Genomic DNA, 13,367 nt, shown 5'->3' with positions numbered 1-13,367 from the left:
ATCTAAGGTTTTATAACCTAGGAAACTATAAGAAAGTGAATGTTCTGTATGATAATAGTTTAAAAGTATCTTAACTATTGAAAACAAGCGTATTACTTAACTAAAATGTTTGCAACTTGTTCTTTTCGCTATTAATTGATTGAAAACACTTTTCAAAACCAATTTCATGTGTTGAAATTGTGTTTTGATATGTTTAATATTTCTTTTACAATCTTAGTGTATTAATTGATTGAAACACTGATGAATATCTTTGAAAAACAATTTCAAATGTGTTAAAATTGTGTTTTCATATGTTTAATATATTTTTTACAATCTAAGGTCTATTAGTTGATTCAAACACTTATGGTACCTTTGAAAACCATTTCATGTGTTCAAATTGTATTTTGATATGTTTAATACTTCTTTTACAATCTAAGGTCTATTAATTGATTGAAACACTTATGATATCATTGAAAAACAATTTCATGTGTTAAAATTGTGTTTTGATATGTTTAATACTTCTTTCATTTACAATCTAAGGTTTTATAACCTAGGAAACTATAAGAAAGTGAATGTTCTGTATAATAATAGTTTAAAGGTATCTTAACTATTGAAAACAAGCGTATTACTTAACTAAAATGTTTGCAACTTGTTCTTTTCGCTATTAATTGATTGAAAACACTTTTGAAAACCAATTTCATGTGTTGAAATTGTGTTTTGATATCTTTAATATTTCTTTCATTTACAATCTAAGGTTTTATAACCTAGGAAACTATAAGAAAGTGAATGTTCTGTATAATAATAGTTTAAAGGTATCTTAACTATTGAAAACAAGCGTATTACTTAACTAAAATGTTTGCAACTTGTTCTTTTCGCTATTAATTGATTGAAAAAACTTTTGAAAACCAATTTCATGTGTTGAAATTGTGTTTTGATATGTTTAATATTTCTTTTACAATCTTAGTGTATTAATTGATTGAAACACTGATGAATATCTTTGAAAAACAATTTCAAATGTGTTAAAATTGTGTTTTCATATGTTTAATATATTTTTTACAATCTAAGGTCTATTAGTTGATTCAAACACTTATGGTACCTTTGAAAAACCATTTCATGTGTTCAAATTGTATTTTGATATGTTTAATACTTCTTTTACAATCTAAGGTCTATTAATTGATTGAAACACTTATGATATCATTGAAAAACAATTTCATGTGTTAAAATTGTGTTTTGATATGTTTAATACTTCTTTCATTTACAATCTAAGGTTTTATAACCTAGGAAACTATAAGAAAGTGAATGTTCTGTATAATAATAGTTTAAAAGTATCTTAACTATTGAAAACAAGCGTATTACTTAACTAAAATGTTTGCAACTTGTTCTTTTCGCTATTAATTGATTGAAAACACTTTTGAAAACCAATTTCATGTGTTAAAATTGTGTTTTGATATGTTTAATACTTCTTTCATTTACAATCTAAGGTTTTATAACCTAAGAAACTATAAGAAAGTGAATGTTCTGTATAATAATAGTTTAAAAGTATCTTAACTATTGACAACAAACGTATTACTTAACTAAAATGTTTGCAACTTGTTCTTTTCGCTATTAATTGATTGAAAACACTTTTCAAAACCAATTTCGTGTGTTGAAATTGTGTTTTGATATGTGTTCAAATTTTATTTTGATATGTGTAATACTTCTTTTACAATCTAAGGTCTATTAATTGAATGAATCACTTATGATATCTTTGAAAAACAATTTGATGTGTTAAAATTGTGTTTTGATATCTTTAATACTTCTTTCATCTACAATCTAAGGTTTTATAACCTAGGAAACTATAAGAAAGTGAATGTTCTGTATGATAATAGTTTAAAAGTATCTTAACTATTGAAAACAAGCGTATTACTTAACTAAAATGTTTGCAACTTGTTCTTTTCGCTATTAATTGATTGAAAAAACTTTTGAAAACCAATTTCATGTGTTGAAATTGTGTTTTGATATGTTTAATATTTCTTTTACAATCTTAGTGTATTAATTGATTGAAACACTGATGAATATCTTTGAAAAACAATTTCAAATGTGTTAAAATTGTGTTTTCATATGTTTAATATATTTTTTACAATCTAAGGTCTATTAGTTGATTCAAACACTTATGGTACCTTTGAAAAACCATTTCATGTGTTCAAATTGTATTTTGATATGTTTAATACTTCTTTTACAATCTAAGGTCTATTAATTGATTGAAACACTTATGATATCATTGAAAAACAATTTCATGTGTTAAAATTGTGTTTTGATATGTTTAATACTTCTTTCATTTACAATCTAAGGTTTTATAACCTAGGAAACTATAAGAAAGTGAATGTTCTGTATAATAATAGTTTAAAAGTATCTTAACTATTGAAAACAAGCGTATTACTTAACTAAAATGTTTGCAACTTGTTCTTTTCGCTATTAATTGATTGAAAACACTTTTGAAAACCAATTTCATGTGTTGAAATTGTGTTTTGATATCTTTAATATTTCTTTCATTTACAATGTAAGGTTTTATAACCTAGGAAACTATAAGAAAGTGAATGTTCTGTATAATAATAGTTTAAAAGTATCTTAACTATTGACAACAAGCGTATTACTTAACTAAAATGTTTGCAACTTGTTCTTTTCGCTATTAATTGATTGAAAACACTTTTCAAAACCAATTTCATGTGTTGAAATTGTGTTTTGATATGTGTTCAAATTTTATTTTGATATGTTTAATACTTCTTTTACAATCTAAGGTCTATTAATTGAATGAATCACTTATGATATCTTTGAAAAACAATTTGATGTGTTAAAATTGTGTTTTGATATGTTTAATACTTCTTTCATTTACAATCTAAGGTTTTATAACCTAGGAAACTATAAGAAAGTGAATGTTCTGTATAATAATAGTTTAAAAGTATCTTAACTATTGAAAACAAGCGTATTACTTAACTAAAATGTTTGCAACTTGTTCTTTTCGCTATTAATTGATTGAAAACACTTTTGAAAACCAATTTCATGTGTTGAAATTGTGTTTTGATATCTTTAATATTTCTTTCATTTACAATCTAAGGTTTTATAACCTAGGAAACTATAAGAAAGTGAATGTTCTGTATAATAATAGTTTAAAGGTATCTTAACTATTGAAAACAAGCGTATTACTTAACTAAAATGTTTGCAACTTGTTCTTTTCGCTATTAATTGATTGAAAAAACTTTTGAAAACCAATTTCATGTGTTGAAATTGTGTTTTGATATGTTTAATATTTCTTTTACAATCTTAGAGTATTAATTGATTGAAACACTGATGAATATCTTTGAAAAACAATTTCAAATGTGTTAAAATTGTGTTTTCATATGTTTAATATATTTTTTACAATCTAAGGTCTATTAGTTGATTCAAACACTTATGGTACCTTTGAAAAACCATTTCATGTGTTCAAATTGTATTTTGATATGTTTAATACTTCTTTTACAATCTAAGGTCTATTAATTGATTGAAACACTTATGATATCATTGAAAAACAATTTCATGTGTTAAAATTGTGTTTTGATATGTTTAATACTTCTTTCATTTACAATCTAAGGTTTTATAACCTAGGAAACTATAAGAAAGTGAATGTTCTGTATAATAATAGTTTAAAAGTATCTTAACTATTGAAAACAAGCGTATTACTTAACTAAAATGTTTGCAACTTGTTCTTTTCGCTATTAATTGATTGAAAACACTTTTGAAAACCAATTTCATGTGTTGAAATTGTGTTTTGATATCTTTAATATTTCTTTCATTTACAATCTAAGGTTTTATAACCTAGGAAACTATAAGAAAGTGAATGTTCTGTATAATAATAGTTTAAAGGTATCTTAACTATTGAAAACAAGCGTATTACTTAACTAAAATGTTTGCAACTTGTTCTTTTCGCTATTAATTGATTGAAAAAACTTTTGAAAACCAATTTCATGTGTTGAAATTGTGTTTTGATATGTTTAATATTTCTTTTACAATCTTAGTGTATTAATTGATTGAAACGCTGATGAATATCTTTGAAAAACAATTTCAAATGTGTTAAAATTGTGTTTTCATATGTTTAATATATTTTTTACAATCTAAGGTCTATTAGTTGATTCAAACATTTATGGTACCTTTGAAAAACCATTTCATGTGTTCAAATTGTATTTTGATATGTTTAATACTTCTTTTACAATATAAGGTCTATTAATTGATTGAAACACTTATAATATCATTGAAAAACAATTTCATGTGTTAAAATTGTGTTTTGATATGTTTAATACTTCTTTCATTTACAATCTAAGGTTTTATAACCTAGGAAACTATAAGAAAGTGAATGTTCTGTATAATAATAGTTTAAAAGTATCTTAACTATTGACAACAAACGTATTACTTAACTAAAATGTTTGCAACTTGTTCTTTTCGCTATTAATTGATTGAAAACACTTTTCAAAACCAATTTCGTGTGTTGAAATTGTGTTTTGATATGTGTTCAAATTTTATTTTGATATGTGTAATACTTCTTTTACAATCTAAGGTCTATTAATTGAATGAATCACTTATGATATCTTTGAAAAACAATTTGATGTGTTAAAATTGTGTTTTGATATCTTTAATACTTCTTTCATCTACAATCTAAGGTTTTATAACCTAGGAAACTATAAGAAAGTGAATGTTCTGTATGATAATAGTTTAAAAGTATCTTAACTATTGAAAACAAGCGTATTACTTAACTAAAATGTTTGCAACTTGTTCTTTTCGCTATTAATTGATTGAAAACACTTTTCAAAACCAATTTCATGTGTTGAAATTGTGTTTTGATATGTTTAATATTTCTTTTACAATCTTAGTGTATTAATTGATTGAAACACTGATGAATATCTTTGAAAAACAATTTCAAATGTGTTAAAATTGTGTTTTCATATGTTTAATATATTTTTTACAATCTAAGGTCTATTAGTTGATTCAAACACTTATGGTACCTTTGAAAACCATTTCATGTGTTCAAATTGTATTTTGATATGTTTAATACTTCTTTTACAATCTAAGGTCTATTAATTGATTGAAACACTTATGATATCATTGAAAAACAATTTCATGTGTTAAAATTGTGTTTTGATATGTTTAATACTTCTTTCATTTACAATCTAAGGTTTTATAACCTAGGAAACTATAAGAAAGTGAATGTTCTGTATAATAATAGTTTAAAGGTATCTTAACTATTGAAAACAAGCGTATTACTTAACTAAAATGTTTGCAACTTGTTCTTTTCGCTATTAATTGATTGAAAACACTTTTGAAAACCAATTTCATGTGTTGAAATTGTGTTTTGATATCTTTAATATTTCTTTCATTTACAATCTAAGGTTTTATAACCTAGGAAACTATAAGAAAGTGAATGTTCTGTATAATAATAGTTTAAAGGTATCTTAACTATTGAAAACAAGCGTATTACTTAACTAAAATGTTTGCAACTTGTTCTTTTCGCTATTAATTGATTGAAAAAACTTTTGAAAACCAATTTCATGTGTTGAAATTGTGTTTTGATATGTTTAATATTTCTTTTACAATCTTAGTGTATTAATTGATTGAAACACTGATGAATATCTTTGAAAAACAATTTCAAATGTGTTAAAATTGTGTTTTCATATGTTTAATATATTTTTTACAATCTAAGGTCTATTAGTTGATTCAAACACTTATGGTACCTTTGAAAAACCATTTCATGTGTTCAAATTGTATTTTGATATGTTTAATACTTCTTTTACAATCTAAGGTCTATTAATTGATTGAAACACTTATGATATCATTGAAAAACAATTTCATGTGTTAAAATTGTGTTTTGATATGTTTAATACTTCTTTCATTTACAATCTAAGGTTTTATAACCTAGGAAACTATAAGAAAGTGAATGTTCTGTATAATAATAGTTTAAAAGTATCTTAACTATTGAAAACAAGCGTATTACTTAACTAAAATGTTTGCAACTTGTTCTTTTCGCTATTAATTGATTGAAAACACTTTTGAAAACCAATTTCATGTGTTAAAATTGTGTTTTGATATGTTTAATACTTCTTTCATTTACAATCTAAGGTTTTATAACCTAGGAAACTATAAGAAAGTGAATGTTCTGTATAATAATAGTTTAAAAGTATCTTAACTATTGACAACAAACGTATTACTTAACTAAAATGTTTGCAACTTGTTCTTTTCGCTATTAATTGATTGAAAACACTTTTCAAAACCAATTTCGTGTGTTGAAATTGTGTTTTGATATGTGTTCAAATTTTATTTTGATATGTGTAATACTTCTTTTACAATCTAAGGTCTATTAATTGAATGAATCACTTATGATATCTTTGAAAAACAATTTGATGTGTTAAAATTGTGTTTTGATATCTTTAATACTTCTTTCATCTACAATCTAAGGTTTTATAACCTAGGAAACTATAAGAAAGTGAATGTTCTGTATGATAATAGTTTAAAAGTATCTTAACTATTGAAAACAAGCGTATTACTTAACTAAAATGTTTGCAACTTGTTCTTTTCGCTATTAATTGATTGAAAACACTTTTCAAAACCAATTTCATGTGTTGAAATTGTGTTTTGATATGTTTAATATTTCTTTTACAATCTTAGTGTATTAATTGATTGAAACACTGATGAATATCTTTGAAAAACAATTTCAAATGTGTTAAAATTGTGTTTTCATATGTTTAATATATTTTTTACAATCTAAGGTCTATTAGTTGATTCAAACACTTATGGTACCTTTGAAAACCATTTCATGTGTTCAAATTGTATTTTGATATGTTTAATACTTCTTTTACAATCTAAGGTCTATTAATTGATTGAAACACTTATGATATCATTGAAAAACAATTTCATGTGTTAAAATTGTGTTTTGATATGTTTAATACTTCTTTCATTTACAATCTAAGGTTTTATAACCTAGGAAACTATAAGAAAGTGAATGTTCTGTATAATAATAGTTTAAAGGTATCTTAACTATTGAAAACAAGCGTATTACTTAACTAAAATGTTTGCAACTTGTTCTTTTCGCTATTAATTGATTGAAAAAACTTTTGAAAACCAATTTCATGTGTTGAAATTGTGTTTTGATATGTTTAATATTTCTTTTACAATCTTAGTGTATTAATTGATTGAAACACTGATGAATATCTTTGAAAAACAATTTCAAATGTGTTAAAATTGTGTTTTCATATGTTTAATATATTTTTTACAATCTAAGGTCTATTAGTTGATTCAAACACTTATGGTACCTTTGAAAAACCATTTCATGTGTTCAAATTGTATTTTGATATGTTTAATACTTCTTTTACAATCTAAGGCCTATTAATTGATTGAAACACTTATGATATCATTGAAAAACAATTTCATGTGTTAAAATTGTGTTTTGATATGTTTAATACTTCTTTCATTTACAGTCTAAGGTTTTATAACCTAGGAAACTATAAGAAAGTGAATGTTCTGTATAATAATAGTTTAAAAGTATCTTAACTATTGACAACAAACGTATTACTTAACTAAAATGTTTGCAACTTGTTCTTTTCGCTATTAATTGATTGAAAACACTTTTCAAAACCAATTTCGTGTGTTGAAATTGTGTTTTGATATGTGTTCAAATTTTATTTTGATATGTGTAATACTTCTTTTACAATCTAAGGTCTATTAATTGAATGAATCACTTATGATATCTTTGAAAAACAATTTGATGTGTTAAAATTGTGTTTTGATATCTTTAATACTTCTTTCATCTACAATCTAAGGTTTTATAACCTAGGAAACTATAAGAAAGTGAATGTTCTGTATGATAATAGTTTAAAAGTATCTTAACTATTGAAAACAAGCGTATTACTTAACTAAAATGTTTGCAACTTGTTCTTTTCGCTATTAATTGATTGAAAACACTTTTCAAAACCAATTTCATGTGTTGAAATTGTGTTTTGATATGTTTAATATTTCTTTTACAATCTTAGTGTATTAATTGATTGAAACACTGATGAATATCTTTGAAAAACAATTTCAAATGTGTTAAAATTGTGTTTTCATATGTTTAATATATTTTTTACAATCTAAGGTCTATTAGTTGATTCAAACACTTATGGTACCTTTGAAAACCATTTCATGTGTTCAAATTGTATTTTGATATGTTTAATACTTCTTTTACAATCTAAGGTCTATTAATTGATTGAAACACTTATGATATCATTGAAAAACAATTTCATGTGTTAAAATTGTGTTTTGATATGTTTAATACTTCTTTCATTTACAATCTAAGGTTTTATAACCTAGGAAACTATAAGAAAGTGAATGTTCTGTATAATAATAGTTTAAAGGTATCTTAACTATTGAAAACAAGCGTATTACTTAACTAAAATGTTTGCAACTTGTTCTTTTCGCTATTAATTGATTGAAAAAACTTTTGAAAACCAATTTCATGTGTTGAAATTGTGTTTTGATATGTTTAATATTTCTTTTACAATCTTAGTGTATTAATTGATTGAAACACTGATGAATATCTTTGAAAAACAATTTCAAATGTGTTAAAATTGTGTTTTCATATGTTTAATATATTTTTTACAATCTAAGGTCTATTAGTTGATTCAAACACTTATGGTACCTTTGAAAAACCATTTCATGTGTTCAAATTGTATTTTGATATGTTTAATACTTCTTTTACAATCTAAGGCCTATTAATTGATTGAAACACTTATGATATCATTGAAAAACAATTTCATGTGTTAAAATTGTGTTTTGATATGTTTAATACTTCTTTCATTTACAATCTAAGGTTTTATAACCTAGGAAACTATAAGAAAGTGAATGTTCTGTATAATAATAGTTTAAAAGTATCTTAACTATTGACAACAAACGTATTACTTAACTAAAATGTTTGCAACTTGTTCTTTTCGCTATTAATTGATTGAAAACACTTTTCAAAACCAATTTCGTGTGTTGAAATTGTGTTTTGATATGTGTTCAAATTTTATTTTGATATGTGTAATACTTCTTTTACAATCTAAGGTCTATTAATTGAATGAATCACTTATGATATCTTTGAAAAACATTTTCATGTGTTAAAATTGTGTTTTGATATGTTTAATACTTCTTTCATTTACAATCTAAGGTTTTATAACCTAGGAACTATAAGAAAGTGAATGTTCTGTATGATAATAGTTTAAAAGTATCTTAACTATTGACAACAAGCGTATTACTTAACTAAAATGTTTGCAACTTGTTCTTTTCGCTATTAATTGATTGAAAACACTTTTGAAAACCAATTTCATGTGTTGAAATTGTGTTTTGATATCTTTAATATTTCTTTCATTTACAATCTAAGGTTTTATAACCTAGGAAACTATAAGAAAGTGAATGTTCTGTATAATAATAGTTTAAAGGTATCTTAACTATTGAAAACAAGCGTATTACTTAACTAAAATGTTTGCAACTTGTTCTTTTCGCTATTAATTGATTGAAAAAACTTTTGAAAACCAATTTCATGTGTTGAAATTGTGTTTTGATATGTTTAATATTTCTTTTACAATCTTAGTGTATTAATTGATTGAAACGCTGATGAATATCTTTGAAAAACAATTTCAAATGTGTTAAAATTGTGTTTTCATATGTTTAATATATTTTTTACAATCTAAGGTCTATTAGTTGATTCAAACATTTATGGTACCTTTGAAAAACCATTTCATGTGTTCAAATTGTATTTTGATATGTTTAATACTTCTTTTACAATCTAAGGTCTATTAATTGATTGAAACACTTATAATATCATTGAAAAACAATTTCATGTGTTAAAATTGTGTTTTGATATGTTTAATACTTCTTTCATTTACAATCTAAGGTTTTATAACCTAGGAAACTATAAGAAAGTGAATGTTCTGTATAATAATAGTTTAAAAGTATCTTAACTATTGACAACAAACGTATTACTTAACTAAAATGTTTGCAACTTGTTCTTTTCGCTATTAATTGATTGAAAACACTTTTCAAAACCAATTTCGTGTGTTGAAATTGTGTTTTGATATGTGTTCAAATTTTATTTTGATATGTGTAATACTTCTTTTACAATCTAAGGTCTATTAATTGAATGAATCACTTATGATATCTTTGAAAAACATTTTGATGTGTTAAAATTGTGTTTTGATATCTTTAATACTTCTTTCATCTACAATCTAAGGTTTTATAACCTAGGAAACTATAAGAAAGTGAATGTTCTGTATGATAATAGTTTAAAAGTATCTTAACTATTGAAAACAAGCGTATTACTTAACTAAAATGTTTGCAACTTGTTCTTTTCGCTATTAATTGATTGAAAACACTTTTCAAAACCAATTTCATGTGTTGAAATTGTGTTTTGATATGTTTAATATTTCTTTTACAATCTTAGTGTATTAATTGATTGAAACACTGATGAATATCTTTGAAAAACAATTTCAAATGTGTTAAAATTGTGTTTTCATATGTTTAATATATTTTTTACAATCTAAGGTCTATTAGTTGATTCAAACACTTATGGTACCTTTGAAAACCATTTCATGTGTTCAAATTGTATTTTGATATGTTTAATACTTCTTTTACAATCTAAGGTCTATTAATTGATTGAAACACTTATGATATCATTGAAAAACAATTTCATGTGTTAAAATTGTGTTTTGATATGTTTAATACTTCTTTCATTTACAATCTAAGGTTTTATAACCTAGGAAACTATAAGAAAGTGAATGTTCTGTATAATAATAGTTTAAAGGTATCTTAACTATTGAAAACAAGCGTATTACTTAACTAAAATGTTTGCAACTTGTTCTTTTCGCTATTAATTGATTGAAAACACTTTTGAAAACCAATTTCATGTGTTGAAATTGTGTTTTGATATCTTTAATATTTCTTTCATTTACAATCTAAGGTTTTATAACCTAGGAAACTATAAGAAAGTGAATGTTCTGTATAATAATAGTTTAAAGGTATCTTAACTATTGAAAACAAGCGTATTACTTAACTAAAATGTTTGCAACTTGTTCTTTTCGCTATTAATTGATTGAAAAAACTTTTGAAAACCAATTTCATGTGTTGAAATTGTGTTTTGATATGTTTAATATTTCTTTTACAATCTTAGTGTATTAATTGATTGAAACACTGATGAATATCTTTGAAAAACAATTTCAAATGTGTTAAAATTGTGTTTTCATATGTTTAATATATTTTTTACAATCTAAGGTCTATTAGTTGATTCAAACACTTATGGTACCTTTGAAAAACCATTTCATGTGTTCAAATTGTATTTTGATATGTTTAATACTTCTTTTACAATCTAAGGTCTATTAATTGATTGAAACACTTATGATATCATTGAAAAACAATTTCATGTGTTAAAATTGTGTTTTGATATGTTTAATACTTCTTTCATTTACAATCTAAGGTTTTATAACCTAGGAAACTATAAGAAAGTGAATGTTCTGTATAATAATAGTTTAAAAGTATCTTAACTATTGAAAACAAGCGTATTACTTAACTAAAATGTTTGCAACTTGTTCTTTTCGCTATTAATTGATTGAAAACACTTTTGAAAACCAATTTCATGTGTTAAAATTGTGTTTTGATATGTTTAATACTTCTTTCATTTACAATCTAAGGTTTTATAACCTAGGAAACTATAAGAAAGTGAATGTTCTGTATAATAATAGTTTAAAAGTATCTTAACTATTGACAACAAACGTATTACTTAACTAAAATGTTTGCAACTTGTTCTTTTCGCTATTAATTGATTGAAAACACTTTTCAAAACCAATTTCGTGTGTTGAAATTGTGTTTTGATATGTGTTCAAATTTTATTTTGATATGTGTAATACTTCTTTTACAATCTAAGGTCTATTAATTGAATGAATCACTTATGATATCTTTGAAAAACAATTTGATGTGTTAAAATTGTGTTTTGATATCTTTAATACTTCTTTCATCTACAATCTAAGGTTTTATAACCTAGGAAACTATAAGAAAGTGAATGTTCTGTATGATAATAGTTTAAAAGTATCTTAACTATTGAAAACAAGCGTATTACTTAACTAAAATGTTTGCAACTTGTTCTTTTCGCTATTAATTGATTGAAAACACTTTTCAAAACCAATTTCATGTGTTGAAATTGTGTTTTGATATGTTTAATATTTCTTTTACAATCTTAGTGTATTAATTGATTGAAACACTGATGAATATCTTTGAAAAACAATTTCAAATGTGTTAAAATTGTGTTTTCATATGTTTAATATATTTTTTACAATCTAAGGTCTATTAGTTGATTCAAACACTTATGGTACCTTTGAAAACCATTTCATGTGTTCAAATTGTATTTTGATATGTTTAATACTTCTTTTACAATCTAAGGTCTATTAATTGATTGAAACACTTATGATATCATTGAAAAACAATTTCATGTGTTAAAATTGTGTTTTGATATGTTTAATACTTCTTTCATTTACAATCTAAGGTTTTATAACCTAGGAAACTATAAGAAAGTGAATGTTCTGTATAATAATAGTTTAAAGGTATCTTAACTATTGAAAACAAGCGTATTACTTAACTAAAATGTTTGCAACTTGTTCTTTTCGCTATTAATTGATTGAAAACACTTTTGAAAACCAATTTCATGTGTTGAAATTGTGTTTTGATATCTTTAATATTTCTTTCATTTACAATCTAAGGTTTTATAACCTAGGAAACTATAAGAAAGTGAATGTTCTGTATAATAATAGTTTAAAGGTATCTTAACTATTGAAAACAAGCGTATTACTTAACTAAAATGTTTGCAACTTGTTCTTTTCGCTATTAATTGATTGAAAAAACTTTTGAAAACCAATTTCATGTGTTGAAATTGTGTTTTGATATGTTTAATATTTCTTTTACAATCTTAGTGTATTAATTGATTGAAACACTGATGAATATCTTTGAAAAACAATTTCAAATGTGTTAAAATTGTGTTTTCATATGTTTAATATATTTTTTACAATCTAAGGTCTATTAGTTGATTCAAACACTTATGGTACCTTTGAAAAACCATTTCATGTGTTCAAATTGTATTTTGATATGTTTAATACTTCTTTTACAATCTAAGGTCTATTAATTGATTGAAACACTTATGATATCATTGAAAAACAATTTCATGTGTTAAAATTGTGTTTTGATATGTTTAATACTTCTTTCATTTACAATCTAAGGTTTTATAACCTAGGAAACTATAAGAAAGTGAATGTTCTGTATAATAATAGTTTAAAAGTATCTTAACTATTGAAAACAAGCGTATTACTTAACTAAAATGTTTGCAACTTGTTCTT

This window comes from Phaseolus vulgaris, chromosome 10, assembly GCF_000499845.2.
Source record: "Phaseolus vulgaris cultivar G19833 chromosome 10, P. vulgaris v2.0, whole genome shotgun sequence".
NCBI classification, from domain to species: domain Eukaryota; kingdom Viridiplantae; phylum Streptophyta; class Magnoliopsida; order Fabales; family Fabaceae; genus Phaseolus; species Phaseolus vulgaris.
This window is presented reverse-complemented; position numbering follows the sequence as displayed.